This window comes from Dermacentor silvarum, chromosome 3 (genome assembly GCF_013339745.2).
Source record: "Dermacentor silvarum isolate Dsil-2018 chromosome 3, BIME_Dsil_1.4, whole genome shotgun sequence".
Taxonomy (NCBI): Eukaryota; Metazoa; Arthropoda; class Arachnida; order Ixodida; family Ixodidae; genus Dermacentor; species Dermacentor silvarum.
In genome coordinates, this window is record NC_051156.1 from 122,717,946 (window position 1) to 122,734,520 (window position 16,575).

At 50.6% G+C, this 16,575-nt stretch overlaps 1 protein-coding gene across 2 annotated transcripts in view; it reads left to right on the forward strand.

The window, feature by feature from the left end:
• Positions 1 to 1,814: 1,814 nt before the first annotated feature.
• The window catches only part of LOC119445754 (uncharacterized oxidoreductase TM_0325-like), a 246,251-nt gene continuing 231,490 nt past the window's right edge, over positions 1,815 to 16,575 (forward strand). Inside the window, exon 1 of one of the 2 annotated variants that reach the window (XM_049663602.1) lies at positions 1,815 to 1,906. The gene's annotated coding sequence lies outside the window, so the exon portion shown is untranslated. The remainder of the gene's footprint in view (positions 1,907 to 16,575) is intronic. The other variant, XM_049663601.1, reaches the window with a different exon arrangement.

The following is a 16,575-nucleotide window of genomic DNA, read 5'->3' on the forward strand; positions in this document are numbered from 1 at the left end:
AGGCCCACTGGATAGGCCTAGCGTCGGGATGCATCGCAACTTCTTCATGAGTGCCGATGGGGTGTCCCGAGGAGAATCGAATGTGCCGGTCTGCGCAGAAAAGGGATCCTCTGGGGTGCCCGGTCCTGCCGTGAGAGGCTGCAGCCAGTCAGGAGCCTCGCTCGAACTTGCCGAGGTCGACGGCCACACCATGGATGGCCAACGTCACGGACTCGGCCAGACCCCCAAGTCTCCCGTTACCAGAGCGTAGCTCGCGATGCGACCTTCCTGGCCCGGAGCCACGTCGATAATCCACGGACAGTGCCATTCATTCCTCGGCTCACGCGCCTCGAGAGCTCGTGCCGTTCCGAACACCGTGCTTCACGTGCTCTTCTTCGCGCCGCAGGCGGCCTCTTACATATGACACTCTGTTTGAGTGCCACTAAAAAGTTATGCAACTTGTGTAACATTATGATGCATAAGGCCAAGTAATGTTTATTAAAAAAAAATTAAGCTTGTGGTGAGAACTGTGTGCCAAACAATAATGATGATGAGATCAGTGCCTAGATGTGGGTTAGAATTGAATGAACTAAGTGGAAAGATGCCCCCTATTATTACTTGTAACAGGGAATTTGTAAGCTATGGCAATTAATCCTAAGATTCTTTGAAAGTGCCTCTTCACGCTCATATAAACGATAAAACTTATCTGTATTTAATGGCTCTCTGGTACACAATAGAAAGCCTAGCCAGGATGCAGATACATTAGGAGTTGTTTTGTCATTTATTATATGTTTATAAATCTTTGTCATATGGTTCTGACCTAAATTGTTTTCTGTGATGTCCATGTTTTCATTGAAAGCTGTTATCATGTTCACTGACACGGAGGACTGCATCACTCCCTCTCTTTCGCTTTTTTTTTTACACGGATGTGTCAATTGATCTCGTTTTAATATTTGGGGTAGTTCTTGTTTATAATTAAAGGCTTGTCAGTTAGCTGGTAAAGTCACTAAATGCATCGATAACAGCATTAAACTTTTCATCAAAGATGGCATATGCGAGTTTTCGTGAAACTGCTAGATTTATGGTGCACAATTTTGCTTGTTAAACAGAAATAAGATCTGCTGTTGTAGCAGAATCCACATTCTGGCAGTGCCACAATGTCCACATTGGGGTCCCAACTCCAGATTGCCATATGGATGTCGTCTGCAGTGGCATGTGCATGTTCTTTGCCATGTGGCAAGGGTGCAGCTGACAACGAGGAGTTGGCCTTGGCAACGACTTAATCGTGACAACGATGGCAAAGGCATAATGGAAAAGATGGACAGGCAGACACAGCAAACTCAATTGTGAGCTTTTAACTGCTGTCGCAATAAAATGAAGAATGGGTGGCGGCATTGCCTGAAGGTTCCAAACCAGTTCACCATGATGTGTGTTTTGACAATGTATGTTTGGGTGGTTAATTGTTTATCAGTAAAGAATTACTACATTGCATTTTAAAGGAAACAAAGGCTTAACCAGCAAGTTTTGAGAACTTTTACTGCTTTCACATCCCAAGCTATGCTGCTCTGGTGTACGTTTTGAAATGGTCTCATTAATAATGGTAGCGTAATTATTGCACTTTCGGAGAATTCAGGTTCCATGGTAATTACTGTGTTGGCGGCTATTCAATAAAGTGATTAAGACAAGACAAAAATTCTGTCAGTATTCCTTCAAAATGGAAAACTTCCAGTGGTATGTGTTTCCTCAATTGGCCAATTACTTGCAGTGAACTAAATTGTGCTCTGGGTGGCCAGACAGCATCACACAGTGCACATTTACTTTGCTGCTTTTTCACAGTGACTTGAGCTGATCTGTTCACGGTATCCATGGGTGAACCTTCAAGCACCATTGAGAATTTGGTGTTGGCCTGTGACATTCCACTTGCGTCGTAAGTACTTTATATCTTTCGTTAGTTTTTGGTAAGCTAGTGCAACAAACATCTGTTCTAACCCTTTGTAGTCAGGTATCAGGAAATGTATGGTGAGCACATGCTTGCACGCACTTTTTTTCTTTGTTTGTGCATTCTGGCACATTTTGGAAACTTTTCCAGCTACTCATAATTGCACTTTGCAGCATCTGAATATGAGGACAGCACTTTAAGTGGCACCCTTTAAGGAGTTAACCTTGAACTTTGTCAGTGCTTTTTGTGGATTAGAGCATTGAGGATGACACTTTTTTTCACGATGCTTTTAATGGAAAGTACTCTGATGTAGAGCACTGCACGGGCCGATTTTTTCAGCCCGGGCCCGTTCTTACGTTGGGCTGCCCGGCCTGAGCCCGACCAAAAGTTGTGTGGCGAGACCCGGACCCAGCCCGGGCCCGGAAATAATCTACGTTACCCGCCCGGCCCGGCCTGCCACCCCTTTACCTTAGGCCCGAGCCCGGCTCGAAACCGGCCCGAGACCGAAAAAGATGTCGAAAACCGAGGCATCGCAGCGGAGCGCCAGAGCAAGAGCAGCAGCTCAGCAGGTTTTCAGAACGGACTAGCGCGTGCCGTGCTTGCGCCGCTGGCACGCGCCGCCCAACTTTATTTTTCTTGTCGGTCGCAGCCGGCCCCAAGGCGCCGGCCGAAGAGCGCCAACCCTAGCGCTCCGCTCAGCAGCGTCGGTGGGCGCTACAGGGCCCCCCGCCTAGACGGAACGGCGAAGGTGTACTCGTCGACGAGGCAGAGATGAGGCTGTCTTGGTGTCAAGCATATCGACGGTGTGCGCCAGCGACATCCGCGGAGAGCTCCTTGGGAGGCGTTTCGACGTAGGCTGGTTTGAGGCGGTCCAGCGAAACGACTTCTTCGCGGACATTCAATAGGATGGTGGCGGACTTCTGCGTCTTGTGGAGGGCACGGTACGGTCCGTCGTAGGAGGGTGTAAGAGGCGCCTTGATAGCGTCTCGTCGGAGGAAGACGTGGGACGAGGACGCAAGGTCCGGGTGCACAAAGATGCTGTGGTCCGATGATCGAGGCGGTATGGGGCGCAGGTGCTGAATGCAGTCCTGTAGGCGTTGGAGGTACTGTAGCGGCTGGGGCGAGGGGGCCGAAGAAACAAACAAGTCTCCAGGAAGCCGCAGGGGTGCACCGTAGACGAGTTCGGCCACTGAACAGCCAAGGTCGCGACGAAGGACGGCACGTAGGCCGAGAAGCATCATAGGAAGGTGGTCGACCCAGTGCTCTCGATCCAGACGCGCAGTGAGTGCAGCCTTGAGCTGGCGATGGAGTCGCTCAACCATGCCGTTGGCACAGGGATGATATGCAGTGGTACGGCAGTGCTTAGTGCCAAGCAGGCCGTTGAGCGAAGTGAAGGAGTGTGCAGTCAAATTGCCGGCCGCGATCAGTTGTCACAATGCTGGGCAGTCGAAGCGGGAAACCCATGCTGAAACGAAGGCTTTGGCGACTGTTTCCGCAGTGATGTCTGGAATGGGCACGGCTTCGGGCCGAGTGAAGCGGTCGATCATTGTGAGAATGTAGCGACAGTCGTGAGAGTGAGGAAGTGGTCCAACCAAATCAAGATGGACGTGGTCAAAGCGGCAGCCAGGGGGCAAGAACGACTGTGTGGGAGTCTTCGTGTGGCGGGTCACTTTGGCGGTCTGGCATGCGAGGCACGAGCGGGCCCACTGGCAAACATCGGTGTTGATGCTTGGCCAGACATACTGCTGTGTAACGAGGCGCTGCGTGGCTCGGATGCTGGGATGGCAGATGTCATGAAGTGATTGGAACACCGCACGACGGAAGGCAGCCGAAATGAAGGGGCGAGGTGTAGCCGCTGACATGTCGCACCAGAGGGAGCCAGGCACAAATGGGTGAGGAACGAGTTGTAGACGGAGGGAACAGGGATGGTCACGCAGCGCTTGCAGCTCGGGGTCTTCTATCTGTGCACGAGCTAGACCCTCCCAATTCACAGTCGATGTAGAAGTGCCAAGGGAGGTGAATTGTGAAAGTGCGTCAGCTGCCTCGTTGTCGGTGCCTTTGATGTGCCGGATATCCGTGGTGAACTCCGATATATAGGCCAGTTGACGAAGTTCACGTGCGGCGTATTTGGAAGAGTTTTGTACGGAAGACATACACCAGAGGCTTATGATCCGTTAGAATATAAAATGGCTGGCCCTCCAAGAAGTGCCGAAAGTGCTGGATGATGGAGTAGATGGCGAGCAGCTCGCGGCCGAAAACGCTGTAGCGAGTCTCGGCAGGTTGGAGCTTCCGAGAGAAGAAACCCAGTGGGCGCCACTCGGAGTTGATTTTCTGCTGGAGAACAGCGCCGATGGCCACACTGGTAGCATCCACCATGATGCGGGTTGGCACGTTAGTTCTCGGGTGTACGAGAAGTACCGCATCAGCGACGGCTTGTTTAGCAGCCCTGAAAGCAGCGTCCGCTTCGGGAGACAAGGAAATTGCAGATGAGAAGAGGGACGGCGGCTGGGACATGAGGTAGAGCCGCGCTGGTCATGAGAGGACGTCCGGAGAGCGTCGATGGAAACGGCGAGCTGGTCGATCCGGGACTCTAAGCGGGCCATGATTGCGGACTGTGACGTGGCTGAGAGGGCGGCGACTGAAGGAGAAGTCGTGTCGTGGACGCGATCAGCGAGCTGGGCGAGGTGGTCGAGGGTCAAGTCCTCTGTAGCGGCCAAAACAAGGCGGGTGGACTGTGGTAAGCGCTGCAGGAAGAGCTCCCTCAACAGCGCACTGTTCGAGTCGACGTTGCTTGTGCGCAGGAGCTGTCGCATGCTGTTGAGCAGTTGGGAAGGGCGGCGATCTTCAAGGTCCTCGGAGGTGAGCACCTGCTGGAGGTGTGCGCTCTCAGACGCCGTCGTGCGTTCTAAAATACTCTGCTTCAGTTGCTGGTATGGGACATCACTCGAAGGTGCCGCGATAACGTCCGCCACTTCTTGAGCCACCTCAGAAGACAGGTTGCAAAGTAAGTGGCGAAACCGCGAAGTCTTCGAGGTGATGTGGTGCAGATCGAAGATGGCTTCGACCTGGGCGAACCAAACCTCCGGGTTCTTGTGCCAGAACGTGGGCAGGTGGAGCTGTAGAGCTGCGACGTCCCGTGGGCGCGAGGTAGCGTCAGGCGGAAGGTTACCTGAGGGCAGGAGGTTGCTGGGGTCGGTCATTCCTTAGGCCGGAGTCACCACTGTCGAGAACCGAGGCGTCGCAGCGGATCGGCAGAGCAAGAGCAGCAGCTTAGCAGGTTTTCAGAACGGACTAGCGCGTGCCGTGCTTGCGCCGCTGGCACGCGCCGCCCAACTTTATTTTCTCGTCAGTCGCAGCCGGCCGATAGCGCCGACCCTAGCGCTCCCGCTCAGCAGCGTCGCTAGGCGCTACAAAGACATGTTTTTCAGAGTCGAGAAGCACGAGGATAACTCGCTGCACATTACATGCACACCACCTGAAAGTCCGAGCCCGGCCCGGGCCCGCATCAAAAAACCCGAGCCCGGCCCGGGCCCGGGTCAAAAAGCACATGCCGTGCCCGAGCCTGTGAAAAAATTGCCCGGCCTGGCCCGGCCCGGCCCACGGGCCGGGCCTGGGCTTTCGGAGCCCGTGCAGTGCTCTACTCTGATGATCTTAGTGAATCTGAAAATAATTTTAGTTCTAACAAAGAATACATGTCACTTTTGGTCAACCAGCAAATTTTCACTGATGAGAGCATTGAAGAAGTGATGACAAACTTAAGGAAAATAGTTCATGTGGTGATTACTCACTATGGGATGCTAGCTGGAGACATTAGGAAAGATAAAATTTTTCTGAAATATTTCTCTACTATGTGTTTTTTCACTTAAAGCTCCTTGTGCGATGCGTTCAAGGCATGTGAAAGAGTTCTTGACCACAATGACCGGAAGGGGAGCAAATCCTTATGGCTGCAAAGGGTTAAGAGGTAAATTGTACACTTTTGTTCAGGTGTGATTTTTTTAAACATGCAGGGTAATCACAAGTTTCAACAGATGTTTGTATATGACCACAGTGACGCAAATATTTGCTTATGTGCTGTATGTGATTAGTGCACATAAAGTCTTTTACTTAATATCCTCTGCAGGTGAGCGAAAAGAGCGGGCAATTTTTGTTTGTGTGGGTGCATCTTGTTAGCACTATACTATCTCATATGAGAGCTTGTTTCTCATATTTGCCAGAGCCAGAAAGTCCCCAGAGAGCAATCTGGAGTCTTCTTGGTGGAGACTCTTGCTTCTAATGTGCATTAACGTAGGCACAACGAAGAACGACACGCTTTGCTCCGTTAAACTGCCACTTAAACTTTCATCCAAACAGGCTATGGCGGGAGATACAAAGTCCTTAATAGCGAAGTGGCAGTTTGTCATCAGTGGTGGTCTGTGTCTCTGGGGCACTCGTAACATAAGGTTTGCCACTTCACAGAGTGACTTAGGTGGCTCTGCCATTGCCAGAGTTGCCAGCGACAGGAGGCGATCTTGACAGTACGGGCCTCATGGGCCCACTCTGCGTATGCTCTACCCAGCTATGAACATGAGCTTTAGTATAAATTGCAAATGGATATTTTGCAATAAAACAAAATTATGGTAACATGTCATTATTCATTGGTCTGCAGACGCTAAAGCGGCATCTACTTAAGACGCCCCTCCCCCATCGCGCCAAGTCACTTTGCTCTCCTCGGCAGGGACCCTCTGTGTCAGACCCCGTGGTTAATCATATGAAAAAGAAAATCTGCTGCAGAAGGCAAAGGGGGAAATGATATAATGAAGCAGAAATAGTTAAAAAAAGATAAGCACGCAATTTGAACCGAGAACCTTGCAGTCATGAACATAGAGCTTTGGCACGACACCACGAAACATGAGTGGAGAGCTCTTTCCCGAGTATTTATCCGCTGTTGCACAATGCAGCTCAGCTAGGGAAAAACATAGCAAAGCGTGTCTGCCTCCACAGTACCTAGGGAAAACAGATTTCGAGAAGTGGAAGTGCAACTCATGTATGTGCACAATGCCCAGGCAAATACAAGAAGGTCTCAGTCACCTCATCACAGGCATAAATTGAGCAGTCCCGCAAAAATGTGCTAAGTCCTCACCTTGTTACAGCATGGTACGAACATTTTATGCATTGTAACATCGAATTACCAAGATATACATTATGTGAAATGTATGTGTACATATATGTGCCATTTCTGTTCTTTTGCTGCAAGTACTAGAACTTCCAGTTATGCAAGGGTGCATATATTTTATTGTTCGTTTGTTTTTATTGTCTGAAGAACAAATTTTTAAATGAAATTATAAGGTTTTTAAAAATGTGTCTTTATACAGTTGTCTTGCTCGGCATAAGAATCCTTGCATTGCATGTAGATTTCTCGTAATACTTTGTACTTATCGCATGACCGTCCTGCTACCTCTGTGCTCACGCACTTCTCTCCATGTCTGACTTATTGCACTGTTTTATGCATGCATCATGTAACCTTTATCCTTTTCAAGGCAGTTGTCGCAATTTTGTGACATGCTATTCTTGCGCTTCTACATTGGAATAAAAACGAGACAGATGTTCAGAAGGAGATGGAGGCTTGAAATAATCGGCAATGGTCGAAAAAGGTAAACCTCCAGCTGGAGTGAACGTTTCAGTGACTGAGTGAACGTTTTCAAGTGACTTGTCGAAACACTGGTTCCAGTCGGAGGCTTCCATTTTTTAACCACTTCTGTTAAATTGGAATTGGACACTCAAAAGGCCCCCCACCATGTTTGGGAATTTTGGTTTGCGTCAGAAGGAGTTACGCGATAGTTGACAGGCGAAGTCTGTCCAAGGACTATGTACGGCCTGATGAACCGTGGCTGGAATTTTTCGCACAAACCAGTGGTGCGAACGGAGTCAGGAGCAGGACCTCGTCACCAGGTCGAAAAGATACAATGCGATGGCATACATCGTAAATATTTTTTCGGTCTTGTTGTCTGGCCTCTGTGTTCAGGTGAGCACGCTGGCAACGGTGGTCGAGTCGGGAAACGTATTCTTCGCATGATGGGGTGGGGGAGCGAATAGAGATGAATTAGCCTTGGAGGTGAAGAATGCGTTCAGAAAGAAAGTAGGGGAGCGTCCATAAATGAGGTAAAATGGCGAGTACCCAGTTGTGCGCTGCACGGCCGTATTATAGGCGATAGTGAAGTGACGAAAGGTAAGAGGACATCCCAGTATTTGAGGTCTGATTGAATATAAGCGGCGATCATGTCGGCAAGTGTGCGATGGAACCGCTCGGTCAGGCCGTTAGTCTGAGGGTGACAGCTAGAAGCTGTCTTGTGGGCGGTGCCGGAGGCTCGAAGAACTTCGTTTAGCAGTTGTGAAAGGAACGCCTTTCCACGGTCACTGAGCAGTACGTGAGGAGCACCATGTCATAGAATAATGGTTTCAAGAACGAAGTAAGCAACTTCCGAAGCGGAGCCAGTAAGCACAGAAGCTGTCTCAGCGCAGCGCGTCAGATAGTCGACGGCAGTCACTATCCATCAATTGCCGGCAGTAGTGACCGGAAGGGGCCCGTAAAGATCGATCCCAATAACCTCGAATGACACTGTGGGGCACGGAATCGGCTGTAATTGGCCGGCAGGAGCAAATGCTGGGAGTTTGCGACGCTGGCAGGGAGAGCAGGAACCGACGTATCTCGCGACGCTACCAAAAAGGCCTGGCCAATAGAAACGACTTCGAATGCGGTCATAGGTTTTATGAAGGTGGCCAGCTGTTATATCATCATGAAAGGCATTCAGGACACGAAGTTGAAGAGATCGTGGTAGAACTGGCACCCAGCGTAGCCCGTCAGGGTGGTAAATACGGCGATACAGCACGCCATCGTCCATCCTAAAGTGAGCGAGTTGGCGACGGAGGTGCGCCAGAGAGGTGATTGATGAATCGTTGACAGTACGGGTTAGCCAGCTGACAAGAGGCAAGTGGCTAATCGTCGTCTAAAGGTAGTTGGTACATTGAGGCTAGGGAGAAAACCGTAGAAGTGTTGGTCGAACTGGTGACATGCAAAGTGATTGCAGTGGCATCGAGCGGGGCCATAAGAAGCGGGCAACGACAAAGAGCGTCGGGGTCTTGGTGTTTCCTTCCAGACTTGTAAATGATTTCGAAATCATACTCTTGGAGGCATAAAATCGAGCGACCCAGGCGTCCAGACAAGTTCTTGAGTGTGGAAAGCCAGCGTAAGGCGTGGTGGTCCGTAACGATGGTGAAATGACGGCCGTGGAGATAAGGGTGAAACTTCTGTATCGACCAAACAGCCAGGCACTCTTGTTCAGTGATCGTATAGTTCTTTTCGAAAGCGCTGAGTCTAGGCTGGCGAATGCAGTTACTCTCTCTCGCGAAGGGTTGTCGCGTTGCAAAAGAACAGCACCTATACTGCGGCCGCTAGCGTCTGTGTGTAGGAGAGTCGGTGTGGCCTCATCAAAATGGCAAAGCACAGGTGCAGACGTGAGGGCATCTTTCAAGCGTGCAAATGCCAATTCGCATTCCTGGGACCACAGAAAGGGTACACTGGAAGCTAGTAGCCTGTGTAATGGAGCTGCGATGGAGGCAAAGTTCTGTATAAAATGACAGAAATAAGAGGTGAGGCCAAGGAAACTGCGCAAGTCTTTGGGCCTGTCAGGACGAGGAAAGCGAAGGATTATAGCAATCTTGTCAGGGTCCGGCTGAATGCCATCCCTGCTCACGACATGACCCAGGATCTTAATGACTTTGCTGGCGAAACAGCATTTCTTGGTGTTCAGCTGAACACCAGCGCGGGCGAGGCACGTCAGAACTTCATCCAAGTGTTGCAGGTACTGAGAAAATGAGGATAAAAAAATGACAATATCGTCCAGGTAACAAAGGCAGGTCTTCCATTTCAGGCCATGCAGCACGGTGTCAATGATGCGCTCAAAAGTCACAGGCGCATTGCAGAGCCTGAAAGGCATTACGCTGAACTCGTACAGTTCATCGGGGGTGCGAACAATGTTTTTTCTTTATCGTCTTCGTGCATGGGGATTTGCCAATACAGTAGCCGACAGATTTTTCGGACTCCAAAAATTCAGACTTGTTGGATATTCCGGACTTCATAGATGTCACAGGATTCCCAAAGAGCTAATGCATTTTCGCGACAGATTTTTCGGACGAATCTAGGTGCCATTGTTCGATTTTCCCGATTAAATCGCTCGCTCCGAGCCACGCTACCCGATCTTGGAAGCCGCCATGTTGGATTTTCTGCTGGCTTGGCCGGGCTTGGCTTCCAGTGCCCCCCTGTATAGCCTTCAAGACTAGGACACGCACGCTATCCTCCTGTCTCCAAGGCCATGCCCGCTCTTCCTTGGCCGACAAAACGTTCCAAAAAGCGGCACTTGCTTTTTTTTTTTTTTTCGGTCAGCTCAGCACTATCGTCATAATCACTTAAGCGGAATCCGGGTTTTTATTGTTAAAGTTTCGGTTGCGCCGTACGCTGTGTGCGGGTGAAAGCTTGCGAGGGTCAGCTGGCTACAGCAATTTAATCTCGCGCACGCTAGAGAGGAAGACCGGTCGGGGGCGCGCGGACTTCGTTTGCTCGCTGGGCACGGGGAGAAGGCGACGGAGACGGTGGGGAGTTGCTTTCAGCTCTTGCAGCTGCTGCCGACGGAGCTGCTGCGCAAGCACCGTATCTTGAAAGCGATCTGCGATGGGTACAAAGAGCGTGTGCCGAGTGCCAGTAGCTTCGTATGCGCTGTTTTTTTTTCTTCTTCTTTTCGACGTTCGCGTTGAAGCGAGAGAATAGACAGCGCAAAGGTCAATTTGCCCGCGGTCATCGAGCGAGCTGTGTTCATGTAACCTGTGCGCGCGTGACACCGTGCTTATTTAGTTAGTAAGCGCATATTTACAACTGTATACGGCCAATAAAACTAACATCCTTACTTCGTATCGCTGTCTATTAATTTGCTAGCGCAATTGATGTTCCGCCTCTTAGGCGAAACTGCGACATTTTTCTTAAGCCGCTCGAAGCCTCAATTTTTTCTCTCTTGGAGGGGGGGGGGGCGAGTTTTTCGGACTGTTTGGTTTTTCGGACTGCTCGATTTTTTCGACTATTTCTCAGTCCCCGCGAAGTCCGGAAAATCGGTCGGCTACTGTAGCCGGAACGCAGATCCAGGCTGGAAAAGTATTCCGCACCTTGGAAGGAATTAAGGGCGTCCTCAATGCGGGTCATAGGGTGGACATCTTTTTGAGTTATCTTATTGAGCGCCTGGTAATCTATGCAAAAGCGCACGGAGCCATCTTTTTTGCGGACCAAGACAACAAGAGACGACCAAGAACTAGCCGAGGGCTGAATTATCTTGCGTTCCAGCATGTCGGCGACGTTGTCTTCGATGATTTTCTGCTCGGCTAGAGACACACGGTATGGGCGGCGCGACACGATGGATGTGCCGTATGACAGAATGCGATGCTCTGCAACGGTTTGGCCCAAGGTCGACGAATAGACGTCAAAAGAGTTAGCGTGCTTTTTCAACAAAGCCAGCAGCTGTTGTGTCTGCGTGGGTTTCAAGTCAGTGCTGATGACTGCTGTAAGGCTGGCGGCCGAAGAATCACCAGAAGATGGGTGCCCAGATGAAACTGGTGTAAGTGGCATGACGCAGACAGGCTCCAGATCGGCGATGCAGGCAACGGATGTGTCTTGCGGAAGTAGGATTTTTTCTTGTGTTTTCTTCTTGGCAGTGACCAGTGCAGATACATGGTGGAATCGAACACTCTTGATGGAAATGCTATGCCTTTGGTAAGCCAACGGGAAGAAGGGAACACCAAGACCATGGTCACCATAGTCAATGTCATTGGATAGGAGGGTAACAACTTGTTTCGTCCTGGGAATGGTTCCGTACCTTTTGCAGCAGTCAGGTGAAATGGCTTGTGGATTTCTTCGCCAAGCAAGTGTTTGGTGTCGGTAAGGTATACCACACACTGCCCACAACAAATAGCAGCAGATGCGGAAGATAGAAAATCCTATCCCAAAATCAGCTGGTGAGAGCACGGGTATAGCACAGCAAACTGTATGTGGCGGAGAATGTCTTCGATAAGTACATGCGCAGTACAAAAGGCAGAAGGTCGAATGGTGTTCCCTTCGGCTGCAACGAGCGTGGGACCATCGTAAGGCGTCATAACTTTCTTTAGACAGGAACACAAATGAGCATTCATAACAGACAAAGCCACACCAGTATGCATTAAAGCATCCACGGGCACCCCTTCGACATACACTCTTATCATATTGGATGGGCGCGCTGGAGGATTTTCAGTCCTGTTTGCGTATGCAGTTTTTCCTCCGGAAACTGCATCGCTTAGTTTTCCGGGCGAACGGTAGAGGTAAGTGGAGGCAGGCCGAAGTGGTGACGATGAACGGCCGAAGGGCGTTGGGGAACGGCGTCTGGCTGAACAGAAAGCGCCTCATGCCTCAGGTAATGCGGGTGGAGATAGAGAGCGCTGTGAAGGTGAAGAGTAACGCCGCCCTTGGTAAGAAAGAGGCCTCACTATAAAAATCGCGCTCACACATCTCGTAGCCCCGACGCTCGTCTTGCTGGCACTTAAAAATGTGATATGCGGCCACGATAGTCGCAATAATAGCACGTAGGACGAGACGGACGCCAAGGTGGGTAGTAGGGGGTGTTTGGTGTACCGGGTGACAGTGAGGTCAGGTGGGCCGATGAAGGGAAGTTAACTGTGGGCGCAGTAGCAACCGACGCATAAGTTGGTAATGGCAACGGAGAAGCGACGTAGCCGAGTGGCTTGGGCAGCAACTTGCGCGTATGTCGGTAGTCCGTAGTGTGTGAGGGGACAGGGGCTTGTACTGGCACAGCACAGGTCAAGGACGCCAGTTCTTCCCTGATAACGTTACGCAATGATGCACCATAAGGCTGGCTGGGACACGTTGAAGGTGAGGGTAAGCCCATCGATTGCAACTCTTTGCGTATGAGCATGCGTATCAGTGTACGTAGATCATTGTCCACCGCAGAATGTGCATCGTTAAAGTCGGGCTGTATGTGAACAGACTCGAGCTCATCGAGGCGCTGACAAGTGGTGATGACGTCAGCGATGGTAGCCGGATTCTTGGTGGCGAGGGCATTGAAGTTGAGAGTTCCAATGCCTTAGAGAATGTGGCGTACCTTGTCTGACTCCGACATTGACGAATTCACACGTTGGCAGAGTGCAAGGACGTCCTCGATGTAGGAGGTGTACAACTCGCCCAGGTGTTTGCGAGCATCGAGGATTTTTTTTTTTTGGTAAGAGTGAACCGAACGGCCGGCGTGCCGAACACTTCACGAAGCTGGTGCTGTGAGTCCAGTTGGTCAAGTCGGTATCGTGGTTGAAGAACCACGTCTTCGCCACACCAGACAGGTAGAGGGGAGACATGGCGGAGTTTGTGAACATCATCCCAGTGATTGGCGGAACTGACTCGCTCATAATCGTCCAACCAGTCTTCCACATCCTCTCCCCGAAGACCAGCGAAGAGATGGGGGTCACGCTGGGGGCTGGTGATGATAAAGGAAGGAGGCACTTGCGATGTCGGAATGGTGGCAATAGAGGCGCCAGGCTGCACGGTCTGAGGCATGTTGGCTGACAGTGGGCGCAAGCGGCGACCTGAACGAAGCTCTAGGGGGTACCCGACCGGACGGCCAGAGGACATAGGATCAAAGAGCACATTCTACCACCTGTGACGTCTCGGGTGGGACGACGTTTTTTAGGTTCGGGAGCTCGTCACCGAACCAGCGCAGCACATATGCGATGATGATCACATATACAGGCGAAGAGGAGGATAGGTAAAAGTGTGTGGATGATGAGGATAACATACAGATGAGGAAGATCTGCGTAATAAATGCCCACTACAGTAAAACCTCGTTAATACTGTCACGAGCCTCTAGAAGTAGACTTGAAGGTTTAATAACCCGTAGAGCAGCTGGCTCTCGGAAGACGTGACCGTCGGGGCTGGCTCGAGCAGAGAAGGGGGCACGCGGTCTTCTTTCTTCTCTTGGGCTCGACCCACTCTTGCCCTCGACCCACTACCTACAGGTGGCAATACGTACCCGCTTACGACGTAATCACGGTTAACACGTAGTTGCTACAGTTCCCCGGCCGAGCCCCCATTGAAACCAATGTATTGACTGACCACTTACGGCGTAGTGGCTCGTAGAATGCGTACCAGTTAGCGCGTACCATTTTCACTAAGTCGCAGTAATGGCGAACAGCATGTTGCGCCGCAAATGCTTTTTTTTTTTTTTTTTTGCTTTTGAAAAAGAAACGTGGAAACCGCATGTCATTCGTTACTTTGAGGCACCGATCGACGCTGCGTATCGACGGCGCCATGTTGGTGATGGTGATGGAGATTGGGCTTCCTCCTCTAGATCGGGTCGCCAAACACGGAGAGCGCAGCCACAGCATAGCCAAAAGCCCCATCGCCACAACTATCACTCTCGTGCTGCGACCTGCTCATACTGCTGCTCCTTCGCAACTGGATTGCACGTGTGTCATCGCATTCCACGTGTGTCATCGACGTGGTAACGATCGTGCGTGGTCGTTCAGTGGCGACTGGATTTTTCATCATGCGTGTGACTTCGTCCTAGGAGTGTTGCGTGCATAGTGGTGTCATTCGTGGTTGCTCATCATCGACAGAATATTTCTTCGTCTGGAGAAAGGGAGTGATGCCAAAACCTGGACAAAAGAATCGCGTGCTATCCGTGAAGGAAAAGTTGGACATTCTTCGTAGTATTGAAAATGGAACAACGAAGACCGCCGTCGCGCGTGCATGTGGACTGCCTTTAACAACAGTTTGTGGCATATGGAATGTACGAGAAAAGCTAAGGAGTGGTGCTGCATCCAACATTAAGAGGTGCCGCTTGAGGGGATCAGCCTTTCCCGAGGTTGAAGAGGCTTTGGTTTTATGGCTGAAAAAAGCCAGGGCGCAGAACTTGCCAGTCAGCGGCCCCCTACTCGCCAAAAGGCAGAAATATTTGTCAGTCAAATGAACTGCAGTAACTTTTCTTGCAGCAACGGTTGGCTAGCAAGGTTTAAAGTGCACCACAACGTAAGTGCGAGGGTGGTGTGCAGAGAGGCAGCACATGCGGACCACGAAGGTGCCGCAGAATGGCAGAATGGGCCACTGCCGGCGACTCTAGCCAACTACGCCATGGAAGACGTTTTTAACTTGGACGAGTCGGCACTATTCTACCTAGTTCTGCCCAATGGAACGGTGGCGTTCAAGGGCGAAAATTGCACTCGTGGCAAGCATGCCAAAGAAAGGCTGTCACTTGCTTTCACGGTCAATGCGACAGGAATTTAAAAGCTACCACTGCTTGTTATCGGCCGGTTTGGGAAACCGAGGTGCTTTAAAGGCGCCCACCTGCCCTCGGGCGTCATATACCGAAGCAACACAAAAGCGTGGATGACTTCAAAGCTTTTCGAAGAATATATCCGGCTTCTGGATCGCCGTTTTGCGGGAGAAAAAAGAAAAGTTCTCCTTGTGCTCGACAATGCGTCGTCACACGTTGCACTCAATAACTTGAGCGCAATCGAACTCTTCTTCTTGCCGCCGAACACCACGGCGCTTGCACAGCCCCTCGACCAGGGCATCATTCGCTCAGTTAAGCATTTGTACAAAAAGAACTTGCTGCACAGAATGCTGCTCACAATGGAGTGCGGCAAGACGTACTCCATCGACATGTTAGGTGCAATACACCTCCTAGCCTACTCGTGGCAGCAGCTGGAGTCCGCCACAGTGGAGAACTGCTTCGCTCGAGCAAAGTTCGGTGTGCGCGTGAGCACTGGCGAAAACGAAGAGACTGCCGACGACTGTGATCGCCTGCTCACAGAGGTGTTGGAGCGTCAAGGTAGTACCGAGCCTCTGCAGTTTGAATCCTTTCATGACCTAGACAGTGACGTGGCAACATCTCCTGACCTAACAGACAGCGAGATTGTTGCCGCTGCCTTGTGAAGTTGAAGACGACGAGAACGACGATGGTGACGACGTCGAAGCGGATCCGGATCCAGGTCCGTCTCTGACGGCAGTTGCTGACGCCGTGGCTGTGATGAGGGCATTTGCCGAGAAAAAGGTCTCATGCCGAGGTTGGCCCGCGGTCTCTCGGAATTCGAGGATGCTGTTGTCGCTGCAAGGCCTCCGTGGCGGCAACTGACACTTACCGACTTTTGGTCAATTGCTTCTGAATAAAGCAAGCTGTGTACTGTGAGCATTACTCATTACTTTTTCTTCAGTTTTGAACGGTAAGTCGTGGCTAAATCGTGGTTTTCGGTTAAGGCATATAACCGGTTAGCACGTATTTTTCCCACGTCCCCGTCAACTACATATTAACGCGGTTTTACTGTATATGTATATATACATATATATGTTAGTATGCCATTGTGGTGTATTCTGACAAATGCCTCATTGGCAATACAGTCGACTCCTCCTACAAGGAATGCCGCTACAACGAAATTTCCGTCACAACGAAGCTTTCCCGATTCCCCGTCAGCTGCCCATAGAAGTAATACAAAAAAAGTCCCTTCATAACGAAGGCGTTTTATTCGGTATTTCCGCTTCAATGAACTTTTCGAGAATGAAACTGGACTGAATTGAAATTGTAACTGCCGAGTACTCAAATTAG